The sequence below is a fragment of the Mirounga leonina genome, unplaced genomic scaffold (genome assembly GCF_011800145.1).
Source record: "Mirounga leonina isolate KUSES-001 unplaced genomic scaffold, KU_Mleo_1.0 Mir_151, whole genome shotgun sequence".
In the NCBI taxonomy this organism is placed as follows: domain Eukaryota; kingdom Metazoa; phylum Chordata; class Mammalia; order Carnivora; family Phocidae; genus Mirounga; species Mirounga leonina.
In genome coordinates, this window is record NW_023270377.1 from 103,553,426 (window position 1) to 103,566,896 (window position 13,471).

The following is a 13,471-nucleotide window of genomic DNA, read 5'->3' on the forward strand; positions in this document are numbered from 1 at the left end:
GGATAGAGGGAACATTCCTTAAGTTCATAAAATCCATCTATGAAACACCCACAGTGAATATCATCCTCAATGGGGAAAAGCTGAGAGCCTTTCCCTTAAGATCAGGAACACGTCAAGGATGCCCACTCTTGCCACTATTTTTCGAATTTTTAGAATTTCAACAGCATTGACAACATATCTTTTGCCACTGCAGTATGTTTTATATACTCTTCAATTTATCATTCCAAAAACAAAGCCCAAATTAAGAGCCCAAAATATGGTAGGCACTGTGCATGGTGCTTAATAGGTTAGGACAAACATGACACAGTCGAATACCTCAGGTAATTCATAGCTAATTGGGGGAGGAGGCTGTGTGTGAAGATGCATCAATCTAGAATTATCATTTAGAGTGCACTAGAAAAAAATTACATGCAAGAAAAGATGACAGAAAGGAGGAAGTGAATAACTTTATAGGCATACCCATGGGCAGGTGGGGAAGTCAGACAAAGCTTTTTGAGAAGATCAACCTTTTTATGACAGAACACCTTCCAATTTCCCTACTTACCCTTTCCATACTTCTTTCTGCACTGGAATAAGTATTGTTTTACATTCTCCTCACATTCTTCAGTGTCCCCTCCTTTCTACATGCCTACAGCCCCTTCTATATTTACCCTCTTTCTTTAGATGTACTGGTTTTTCCTTTAATCCAGAAAATTCTCAGTTCTCTCACACCCTTAAAACAACAATAGCAAAACAGTTTCTTATGACCACTCTTGACCACTCTTTGTTCTAATTCTTTCCTTCCCAGTAAGTTGAAGATTAGTCTGTACATTCAATTTCTACATCTTCACCTGCACTGTGGTATAGATATTGCTTTTACTAAGGTCACCAATACACTACATTTTCAAAGTCCTTGAGACTTTTTGGCATTTTCTGAACCTCCCTGGTTCTTTGCCAGTGCTGGATCATTCCTTCTTTCCTCAAAGAATCCCTTCCTTTAGCTTCTGGGCCAAGAAACTTTCCTGGATTTTTTTCCTGTGTCTGAGAAATTCCTGTCATTTTCTCCTAATGTTTTTTTCTGTGTTTCTTCTTAAATACTAGTAAAACACTTTGTCCTTATCCCTTACTGATCTATATATTCTCAACTTAAATTACTATCCCTGAGTCCCAAAAGTTTGTCATCAATTTATGCATCTCCACCTATCTCAGACTTATTTTGTAAAATGTTTATGAAGCGTGCATGTGCATGCATGTGTGTGTGTGCATGCGCACACACATACACATTTGATGGAGGAACGTTGAAACCAGTTTTTAAAAGTAGATAAGAAGTGACAAATGGAATGAGGAAAGAGAAGTATAATTAGCAGAGAAACAGCATATGAAAATGGAGTCAGTCTGGAAGCATGAAATGGCATTTTGCATCAAGGAACCACAGTTTGCTTATTAGTGTCAAAAAAACTAAGGATATGACAAGAAAAATGAAATCAAGATGAAGAGAAGCAAATTTAAAACAAAACAAAATGTGGATAGCATCCTTAAGAATTTGGATTTTTTTTTTTCTTTTTTGTCCTGCAGAGGACACCATTTGTGAATGCAGTTTTAGGATAAAAACAAGTGTAATATGTGAACCAGAAGGGAAGGTATGTGCTGCATGGAAGAAAGACAAGTATGAGTGAGTCTAGAAACAGTTGCAAGGAGCTTTGCCTCCAGTGTTATCTTGTCCTTTCCATCATCCTCCCCTGTGAGGACCAAGGTGTTGTCTTCTGAGTCTTTTATCACTTTTTGGGAGATCCAATTCATAGGGGTTTCAGTCTCAGCAGACTTTCTCTATTTTGAGAATAGCTACTAATCTCCCAGAGAAATGGTCTCCAAAGTTTTGGATAGCAGGCTTGTTAGTAAAACAAACCAAGGAACACAACTTTAGAGTATTACAACAGAAGCATATTTATTTATATATTATATTGTGAAAGAAGGTTCCAAAATGCAGTAAGCATTGCTAGGAGAGTCATTCAAAATAGCATCAGGAGAAAGCAGGGCCCCTGCAGGTCTCCTGTTTCAATTCTCAGAACACCATGAACTTTTTGACTTTTGTCAGTTGCAATTTGTCAATTGCAACCACCTCCTTGAAGGCATCTTTCTACTTTGGAGTGAAATAGAGATAATGTAACATCTGTTAGCTAAATAGCTAATCCTAGTCAGTTTAACTTTGCCAGCCCCAATCATAAGTCTTTTGAAACAATTTATGTAAACTTGTGGTTTTTGCCTTTGTGAGGCTACACTCTATACTTGAAATTCAGATCATACTTTTGATTTCAATGGAGTCTGTGTCTCCTGGGTTGAAATCCTTAAAATCCCAAGTAAATGTTTTTGTGGCTTTTCCACCTTGTAGTCTCCTTGGCCAATAATATGCATGACCTTTTACACTAATACACAATAAAACTTACAAAGTATGCACAAGGGAAATTTTAAAATGATAAAATAAGGCCCAAATTAAATGTTTTAAAATGATTACTGTCTTGTAATTCAAAAATCCTTTTAGCTGGGATGTATGTGAGTATATACATTGATTTCACATATATTTGAATATATATGATTACTTCACATACATGTGACACACATATGCATATGTGTATATATATGATTGTTTATGCTCAAATAATTTTGAAAATACTGGCTTAACATTTTCAATATGGCATTTTAAATAGCTGGTTCTATGATCAGTTTATTTTGATATTATTTTTTCTAAAGATTTTATTTATTTATTTGAGAGAGAGAGAGAGCACAATCAGGGGGAGCGGCAGGCAGAGGAAGAAGCAGGTTCCCCTCTGAACAAGGAGTCCCACCCAGGGCTTGATCCCAGGAACCTGGGATCATGACTTGAGCCAAAGGCAGACACTTAACCAACTTAGCCACCGAGGCACCCCATATTTTGATATTGTTTTTAATGATTGTCAAATATGAAAAATACTCAAAACACAATTTATATAATATTCTCTTAGGCAGAATTCTTGTTAATAATGGTGGCTATGGATTTGTATCCATCTTTCAAGTCAATTTTATTATTTTAGATAGTTTTACTCAGTTGTTGTTATATCTGACTAGATCCTCTTTTTTAGCCTCTGTTTGAAGTGGAGAGTTCACATTAGAATTAAAAGCTTCAGCTTAGCCAATTTTTATTGTTGGTTTAGCTTGTGTTATTAATATGATCTTTAACTTACCATTTCCTTGCAGGTATCTTTGCAGTTACATGTCTATTTGTAAGAGTTATTTTAGTTGAAATTAGACTCTATAATTGCACATTTATTTAACCAGGCACATAAAAGCTGCGCTACATTGCAATATACTAAAAGTAGATGAATGAAGGAGCACAATTCTGAACCCTTTGCCCTTTGACGTTCTGACCAATAGACCCCAGGTAAAATGAGGAGTTTTTTATTTTAAATATTTATTTATGTATTTGAGAGAGAGAGAGAGAACCGAGGGAGAGGCAGAGGGAGAGGGAGGGAATCTCAAGCAGAACACCCCCTACCCGCCCCCCCACCCCCACACAGCACCTCTGTCCCTTGCTGCTGAGCCTAGGGCCTGAAGCAGGGCTGGATCTCACCGTGACATCATGACCTGAGCTGAAAACAAGAGTCACATACTTAACAGACTGAGCCACCCAGGCAGTTCAAAATGAAGAGTTTTAAAGTATAGTTTCAAAGGTAAAAGATAAAAAAGCCTCTCCTATGATTGCAAAATAAAAACATGTCAAAGATTTTATTCAACTCATTAATTAATGATGTAAATAGTAAAAAGGGAAAGTTGGATCAAAAAACAGTTAAGGAGCTAAATATTTATAGCTAATTTAATAAAGAATGTGAAAATAAAATCACTTGGTTACATATCTTATATGATGATAAACCATCTCTCTCAGAATTATCTCCTGTGCCTGGCATCTGCATTTGTACCAGAAAAAAAGTTGACAAATTAATATGCAATTTCACTAAGTTTTGGACCTCTAATAAAAAATAGTGATTTGAACAAAGTACATCCCAGTAAATGGTAATTCTTATAAGGTACCTATGCCCCATGTTGATCACCTTTAGTCAAATTTCCAAGTTATAAAGTATTTTTCTTAACACTCTGAAATGTGTTATTTTCAACACTTTCATAATAAGGATAAAATGCATGAACAAAACTGATCTAATTTAAGATACCAAGGCACAGTATGGCACAATCAGAATCGCTAATGGTCAGTGTTCTATTTCCCTTAGGGGCTGTTATCTGAGTCAGCATGATAACAAAAGATATTCTCTTTTATTTTTTTTTTTTTTAATTTTATTTATTGACAGAGGTAGAGAGTCCAAGCAGAGGGAGCAGCAGAGGGAAAGGGAGAAGCAGAGTCCCCACTGAGCAGGGAGCTCAGATCTATTTTGTTTAGGAAACATATTTCTTTCTCTGTGTCTTTAATATGTGTCATTACTAATCTTATTTATATTAGAGAGAGAGAGAGGGAGAGAAACAAACACAACAAGGTGCAGGGTGACACAAGAGATATCTGTAAGGATAGAGTGTGGCACACAGCAGAATATGGGCAAATCTTCCTGGGTGTGGTGTGTTAGGAATGGGTTCATAAGGGAGGGGACACTTCAGCTCTAAATCTTGAAGGGTTAGAAAACATTTTCCAGGTGGACAAGATGGAGAAAAGCCTGCGACTAGAGCTGGCAGTGTAGACAAGTGTGGATTATGAAGAGCATTACGAGTTTGGGGAAGTGGATGGGGATCTGGGTGTGAGATGGAGAAGTTCACAGAGGACAGAATAATAAGGATTTCTAAGCCACACAAAAAAATTGTACTTTATCAATGACAAACCTATTCTAACACACTTCACGCCCTGGTCTGGGGGAAAAATGGAGAAGCAAAAGTAGCTATTTCCATTAGAATCACTGGTAGATTTCCATTATAAGGTCCTCACTGACCTTTGGCATATGGGTTGCTGCTAATGCTATTACCCTGGTTCCTTCTACCTTCCTATCAATTTTCATCAGTAATGATCTTCATGATTGCTGTAAGCTACTGGACAGGTTAAAAACTGAGCTCAACAATTTCTACATTTTATGCCCTTAATAGCCGAAAATTGGTATTACATGCTCTCGAGGGGTTGCTATGGGACAGTGTGAGAATAGTGCTTAGAAAAGCATCATTTTAAAAAAGCTGGATTCTACTCCACACTTAATCATCTAACATGACTCATTCCATCTCTTCTTGCAGTTTCTTCATCAATGAAATGGAAGTTAGGAGCTGTACATGGAGAACACCATTTGAAGCCCTTAAGAGCTAAGCTCTCATGGATACACACATGTGAAGGGAAAATACCTGCACAGAGTCAGGGCAGACTTGATTCATTTTTTTTTTTTTTTTAGGGTGGGCTTTAATTTAATGGATCACAGTTAGCTATTTAGCTAAAAGCAAAAACATTTCAAAATCAGAAGGATAGGCCAACGAAGGGTGAATAAATCTTTAAGAGCCAAGTTGGCAACCCCTCTCCAAAGACTATCCAGGAAAGATGAGGTCTCCAGGGTGAGTAGAGGCAACAGGCCTTCACAGCCTGAAGCAGGCAAATATTTTCAACATATATCCATTAGCTTTTGTTCCAAAGCCTCTGTTACATAGCAACTTTAAATTGTAATGTGACTTCTCAACTCTCTTTCTCCTCATGGAGAGAAAAAGTACAAGCCCAGGAATCGACTTTTAAATTTCCAAACACCTGCATTTCTAGTATGCAGTGACCAAACTGGCAGCCTGACCTTGAATCTTGACCCCTTATAAGCCTAGTTACCTTTGCCCTTCTGTGAGTCTACCATTGTGAAACTGATCTCATCTTGCTGTATTAATGGGATGACATCTTTGTGCCTGTTTTTTTTAAATGTTTTATTTATTTATTTATGAGAGTCAGAGAGAGAGAGAGGCAGAGGCAGAGGGAGAAGCAGGCTCCCCGCCTAGCAGGGAGCCCGATGCGGGACTTGATCCCAGGACCCTGGGATCATGACCTGAGCCGAAGGCAGACGCTTAACCATCTGAGCCACCCAGGTGCCCTTTGTGCCTGTTTTTGAAGGCTAGACCATTCTTGGTAAATAAACCACATAAATTTTGCAATGAATTATCTTGGTGGCTGGCTTACCCCAAAGACTGTATAGATGTTTTCTTTCATATTTTAGAAACGATTACATCTGTGTTCATTATTTCATGTAACTGATATGAGGGATAAGTATATTGAAAATATACATATAAATGAAGTATTACTCCCACTGGTTTTCAAATTTCATCTAAGATATTATAACTAGGGCATTACAGTTAGTGCATTTATAGCCTTTAACATCAAGACCTCCATTATAATTTAAAAGAGATTATTCTACTACTTTAATGAATATTTACTTATTAAAGAAGTTTCCAGAAACTAAAATACTAAAATTAAAAGAAATAATTCTCTTATTGTAGAATAGTAGTAACCATATTTGTGAATTGATAGGAGAAGAATAAGTCACAAGTTCAGATCCTAACTTGATTTAGTTAACAGTTTAACCCAGATTCCACCCAAGTTCTGCGATCTTTCAATTTTACAGAAGAATATACATTTTGCAGAACTTTAAAAGTAACAGAAATGATTACCATCATCATTACTTCTGAAAATTCTTAAGAAAAATTATCCCAAATTTGGAAATAAAGTGTATTGTTGGGAGAATACCCTTTAAATATCAGATGGTTTTCACTTTGCGTAATCCTCTTAGAAAAGCATCATTTTAAAAATGCTTTTTTTTTTTTTTTTTTGTGGGGGCCACTGCCCTAAACATCAAATTTATTGTACTGTTCTTACATTCCAAACCCAACCCCCCTCTCCCAGTGGGGGTCAGCAGAGGGAAGGATTTTCACAGTACCTGCATGCCTCCCTGCCAAACTTCCCCCTCTTAACCCTCAGTCCATTTATCTGTGGTCGCTGAAACGCAGCTAGGGACAAGGGCTGAGGAGAAATGGAAATCTCCTTTGGAGAACAGGAGGAAGAGGCTAGAGAACTTGATACCCGCCCCCCCACACACCCGAGGAGAACAGACGTCAGCAAACAGTCCATGCCATCCAGCCCAGTGAGCTGGGGGAGAGAGGAAGATGTAGGTAACTCCAGCACAGCTGGGCTTGCGGCTTAGGGTGCCAGAAGTGTAGGGAGGAGGCTGGCGCAGCAACATAGGAAAAGCGTTCTTTGCAGATCCATGAAAGGAAATTATTTTTTGGAGCCAAAAAGGAAAGACCTTGGGATACTTTCCTTTCCCCCCAGGTCCTTAAGAGCAGTGGGCAGCTTCTTCACACTCTCTGTTCAGGGGGCCACTTAGTGGCTGGGGGAACGGGCCTTGTGGAACAGGTACACAGAACACTGGAAGCCTCTGGAGGTGTTGTGGGGTGTAGCCACAAGCTCATAGCTGGAGAAGCCCACCTCTGGGGATGTCAGGTAGGAACTGAACTGCTCTGGCCTCAGCTGGATTCGATAGTAGTTCTTATAGATTGTTTCCGTGAGAGTCTTTCTCTTGCCATAGGATGACCAAGGTTGGGGCTCTAGGACCAGGATGCCCCCAGGATGTAGATGCAGATAGTTCCGGCGAAACATGCGCTTTAGCCCCTCATCTCCCCAGTTCAGATGCACCCACTTGGTGAGGCTTGAGGCAGAGCACCACATCATACTCGGGTGTTTGGGCCTCCACCAGCTCATCTCGATCCAGCACATAGTTACCCGTGAAGAAGACAACATTGTTGGGGAAGACTGGAAGACCATTTCCATCATTGCAAATGACAACCTCTCATTCTTTCTTCTGGCTGAGTGATATTATATATATACACACCATATATATATATATACCACATCTTCTTTATCCATTCATCAGTCAATGAACATTTGGGTGGAGGATGGGGGAAAGAGGTGATGATGGGGATTAAGGAGGGCATTTGTCGTGCTGAGCACTGGGTGATGTATGGAAGTGTTGAATCACTATATTGTACACTTGAAACTAATATCGCACTGTAAGTTAACTAACTGGAATTTAAATAAAAACTTGAAGAGAAAAAAAATAAGTATCAGATGGTTTTCTGTTTAGCAAGCCCCCAAAAAGATTATTGCTCTAGAAGAATGTATGTGGCTCAGATTTTGTAAATTACAATCTGATTAGAGCTCAGCGTTGCGAAGTTGCATGCTAACTTACAAGTTTCAGTCATAAATACAAGCCCCAAGATTGTATTTTATATGGGATTACCCAGGTTTATTCTAACATTCTTTTCTTTGGGGAGGATATAATGCTGCAAATCCCCAGTTCCTCCTCAAATGCTCTTGAAACTAGTTCCATTATTTTTACTGTTTGCTTCACTGATAATTTGAATAATTAAAATTATTAGTTAATATATTAAAATACTTATAATAGTGTTTGGCATGCAAAAATATTAACTATTAATATATCCTTTTGGTGGGGCCCCTAGATGGCTCAGTCAGTTAAGCATCCGACTTCAGATTTCAGTGCAGGTCATTATCTCAGGGTCATGAGATAGAGCACAGCCTTGGGCTCTGTGCTGAGCAGGGAGCCTGCTTAAGATTCTCTCTTTCGCTCTCCCTCTGCCCCATCCCCCTGCTTGTGTTTGCTCTCTCTTTCTCTCTCTCAAAAATAAATAAATAAATAAATAAATAAATAAATAAATAAATAAATAAAAGAAATAAAAAATAAACAAATATATATCCTTTTGGTAACACAATAATGTTTTAGAGCGAGACATATTGGATGAAAATCCAATCTTGGGTCATTTTAATTATGTAAATTTGGGTCCCTTAACCTTTCCAAATTCCCATGCCTATATATGACACACAGAGCAACTACCTCCTTTGTTGTGAGGGTTAAATAACATGAAGCATTTAATTTTTTTTTCAAAGATTTTATTTATTTATTTTACAGAGAAAGAGAGAGAGAGAGCACAAGCAGGGGGAGCAGCAAAGGGAGAGGGAGAAGCAGGCTCCCCACTGATCAGGGAGCCAGATGCATGGGCTACATCCCAGGACCCTGGGATCATGACCTGAGGCTTCCCGACTGAGCCACCCAGGTGCCCCAACATGAAACATTTTTAAAGTTCTTGGCAAACACTCACTAGGTACTCAGTAGTCACTGGCTACTGTTATTCAGTAAAAGACAATTGCCCTTGGAATGTGCACATAATAAACAATTGCTATGATGGATTGAGCAGTTCCATAATTGCGAGAGGGTGGGAGAGAACAAAGCGCCCACTCATACATCTATTGCTATAATAACTAGAATAAAATTGCCTGTGTTTTACTGGAGGATTCCCCCAACCAATGGCAGTGAAATTGGTAAAGAAACATTTCCCGTTCCCTTAATGTGCGAATTGCTGAAATGGATTTTCTTAAGTGAAAGATTTCTACTCCTAAATCCTTTTAAGTGTGTCCTAGTTCCCAGAAGGCCGGCTGGAAATTGCTCCCAGGCACCAGACATACATTTCAAAGTGCAATATTCAGTGAACTCTTCAGAATCTGCTTAATAATGAACTCTTGTGTGTTGACATGAGGCTAATATAGGTGATATATTGATTATAGTCCTGCTGAAATATGAACTTTTTCTGCATAACCAAGTGTCCTCAAGTAAGAAATGTAGACTCTCTGCCTGGACCAATTAGCAGGTGCATGAATTTGACTTGTCCTACTACCTCCTAGAGTTAATATTAATAAAAGAACTGGAGATGCTCACTGAATTTTCCTTTCTCCCTGTCTCCCTCGCTCTCTTTTGCTTTGCCCTTGTGAAAATCAAGTAAAGAATAAGTTGCCAAGGGCCAGTAACCATGCCTGTGATTAACGGGTGACCAATACTTTCAAGGGCAATGCTAATCAAAGTAGGGGCAGAGTTCAAACAAATAATTTTTGGCCCAGGATAGAAAAAAATTTGGTCAGGAAGAGGGGCAGAATGAAGAAGCAAAGAATAAAGAATCATCTGTACAGACTGTTATCTCCATGCGTGGAGTGTTTTTAGGCCTAAAATGGTTTTCATTTACCACCCAGCATGTTCAGAAGCTTCCTTGTTTTACTGTCAGCCGGTGTGTGTGCAAAAATTGCTAACTCTAGTGTTACTCTAAGATGAGAGCAATTAGAGAGGTAGCCTACCATTGAACATGTGTATGTGTATGGGAGTGAGGGCATACACCACTGAAGGTACTCCAGTAAAAAAAAAAAAAAAAAGGTGCTGTATGATATCATAAAAAAAATTGCAAGAGGGAAAGTGATTTGAAGGAGACACACACTATTTTGCACCATGGGCTGTCCTATACACTCTATATGTCCTGTGTTACCTTAGGGATCTCTTTAGACTATCTAGGCACAGTTCCCTCATCTGTAAAATGTGAATAATACTAGCAAAATGTGCAGGGATTTTGTTGGGAATAAATAAAAGCAGAAGTGTTGAGATGATTCAGTGAGAAAATGGATGTGAAAGCACAGTTCCTGATACTGAGTATATAGCTAATTGATGTCAGTTTCCATTCCTTAATCTAAGTTAGTGCTCCCTGCTAATTAATCTTAATTAACCCACGTTATTGTTCCCTAATAATTAGCATAGACATTACTGCAGTCTTTTGTTGCATATTTGCTCCTTGAGAAAGGTCTCCCAAGATGTCTGGCAATCTGAAACATCTAATTCTGCCTTAGAGACTCTCAACAAGGAAATATTTCATGAGGCAGTAATGAGACTCTCATTACAATATTGATGGCATTCTTGACTTTTCTAAAACAGAAATGTTTCTGGAAGCACCATCATCAAGTTTACAATTGCTATAGTTTCTAAAATCCATAGCCTCAGATGGATGCAATTTTTGCTTTTAAGGAAACATTTTAAGCTCAGTATTACATGAGGAATTGAGGACCAAGTGGCCCATTGGAAAATGCCCCACCATACAAATTCCCTAGCTCATCGATGAAAAAGGAACAGTACAGTTTACAAAGTCTTCTGCTAGACTCAGAGTGCCATGTAAAGATTATGGGTTCTGCTAGGATATATCTACTATGAATTAGGAAAAAGGAAAAAAAAAATCGCTTTCCTCTAGAGGGCAGAATTAGACCCATACCAAGGCACATGACTTGGTGAGCACAACTTAGGTTGACTTTAGTGCCCCTGTGCCCTAGCCAGGCATCTCTGTGTGGAGCGGGCGAAAAAATCATTTGAGAGTCTCCTGTTTGGTGTTGCTGTTTCACCAAGAAGCCACCTATTTTACCTCATTCCCCTTTCTTTTGAAATGTTGGCATTAATTTGCCTGGAGAATAATAAAATAAAAATAAAATAAAATAATTTCCAGATTGGTGGGAAATCTATTTCCAGTTAATGCTATTTCTTTTTTTCTTCTCATGAGAATAATACAATGAATATATCTTTCAAATTACATGGGTGAGCTTCTCTTTGGAGTGAGCTCAATGTTTGTTGTTTTTCTATTTCTTTTGTTATGCCTACTTATGGAATTTAAAGCAGAACTCTTATTGAAATTTAACTTTCCTTCCAAAATTTGTTTACATCATAATTATAAGTATTAATGAATTTCACTAAGTGAACACACCTGTGTAACCAGCTCCCTCTGCACCAGACAGATCAGCCATTTCTTGCATTTCTTGAGTGAGTAATGTTTCTTGATGCAAGCCTGAGGGATATTTGGTTTATTTGTTTTGCAGTTTTATTACAGAAAAACACAACTAATACACTAGTTAGAGAATACAGATGCTCTGTTTGAATGAAATGCTGACAGCAGCTAGAAGAGCATTCTTCTGCATGTCTATAATTCCACTCATGGATGGTCCTCAAAGATAGTAATGGAAGAACGTCCACTAAGTGAATGGAAATTCAGGCAATGTATCCTTTTGTCTACTTTTCATGGAAGGAGATAGAATCTGGGTGCATGGATCTACTCTGATTCATAGTTGTCTACTGACTCAGATAAAACAAGATTGGGAAATGGCTGACAAAGGGATCTGAGGGAATGGTATGTAAACAGACTACTTAGAGTGGACATAGCTTCTAAAGATATGCATGTTCCTTGTAAATGTCCATCAGAAGGCATTCACTGTAGCAGAGGGTCTCACTTCGAGAAGACAAGCCATCTTTTGATTGTCCACTGGCATTTATGTACTTATTTATTTCCAGTTTTATTGAGATATAATTGACATATAACATCATTCAACTTTAAGGTGTACAACATGTTGATTTGATACACTGATATATTGCAAAATAATATCCACTATAGCATTAGCTAATACCTCCATCACATCACATAATTATTATTTCCTTTTTTTTTTTTTTTGTGAGAACGTTTAAGATCTACTCTTTCAGCAACTTTAAAATATGTAATAGAGTATTATTAACTCTAAATGAATACCCCAGTGCTTGCTGACAGGGTCCATGGATAAAATGGCCAAGGCATCTAAAATGGAGTCTTGTATGAGCTCAACAGCTTGGAATTCTCCACAGTGCAGTTGCTTTGGTAGATTCTACTGCTGAATGCCTCAACTCCTAATAACAGAAGACAATGCTGAGTCCTCGGTTGATCCTAATCTACTATAAAACTACAAAAGCCACTTGAAAAAAGTTGACTATTTAGGTACATTTTTATGGAAAAAATGTTGATTTGTCTTTAGGGGAATATGAACTTATTTTAAAAGTGATTTCTGTTTTCATGATACAGGACTTCTGCCAGTACTAACATTCTGTTTCATGAATTGTCATGGAATTCCACATATGATCACCTCTTTCTAAGGTATTAATTTTATGGACAAGGAGGCTTAGCAATGGGCTCTAATCTATGGAATTCTCAGAAATATTCTTGTCATGAGCAGATCAGTGAATAAGAATCACATTGGAAGACATTACCCTGAGATGGTAGGAGTTTTTCCCCTGAGTTACAATATAAATATTAAATCAGCATCCAGCATCTGGTACTGTTTCCCCACACACTAGGGGGTACAGTTCTACATCTCACTATTATATCTGATACATCATGTTGGAAACTGTTTTGTTTCTTGTTTTCTCAACCATTGGCTTGATGAGTTCAAAGTCCTGGTCACTAAGAGGGAATCCTGCCACCATTGAACACAGTCATGGTTTCAATAAATTGAATTTTGGGAATGAGATATGACCACTTGGAGTTCTTTGTGCCACTGAATTGAGAGGTGGAGAAGGGGGCATCTGAAGTGGCTGAGATAATTGATCATGATTATTGTGGAGAAAGTGGTTGGATGCTACACAGTGGGTACAAGAAGGAATATGTGCATATCCTGAAGGATTTATTTCAGCACCTTTGAGTGCAGTCATATTAGTAATAAAGGCCAATTGTGAGAACAACAACATCAAAACACTTCTGAGAACTTGGATCTTACCAAAATAGATTCAACAGGAAAAACTTCTGAGGAACCAAGTTTTTAGAAGAAGGTAACACTAGAGAT

The 13,471-nt window shown here is 38.1% G+C and overlaps 1 pseudogene; it reads right to left on the reverse strand.

The window, feature by feature from the left end:
- Positions 1 to 7,252: 7,252 nt before the first annotated feature.
- On the reverse strand, positions 7,253 to 11,635 carry LOC118011695 (annotated as a pseudogene).
- Between the last annotated feature and the right edge of the window lie 1,836 nt (positions 11,636 to 13,471).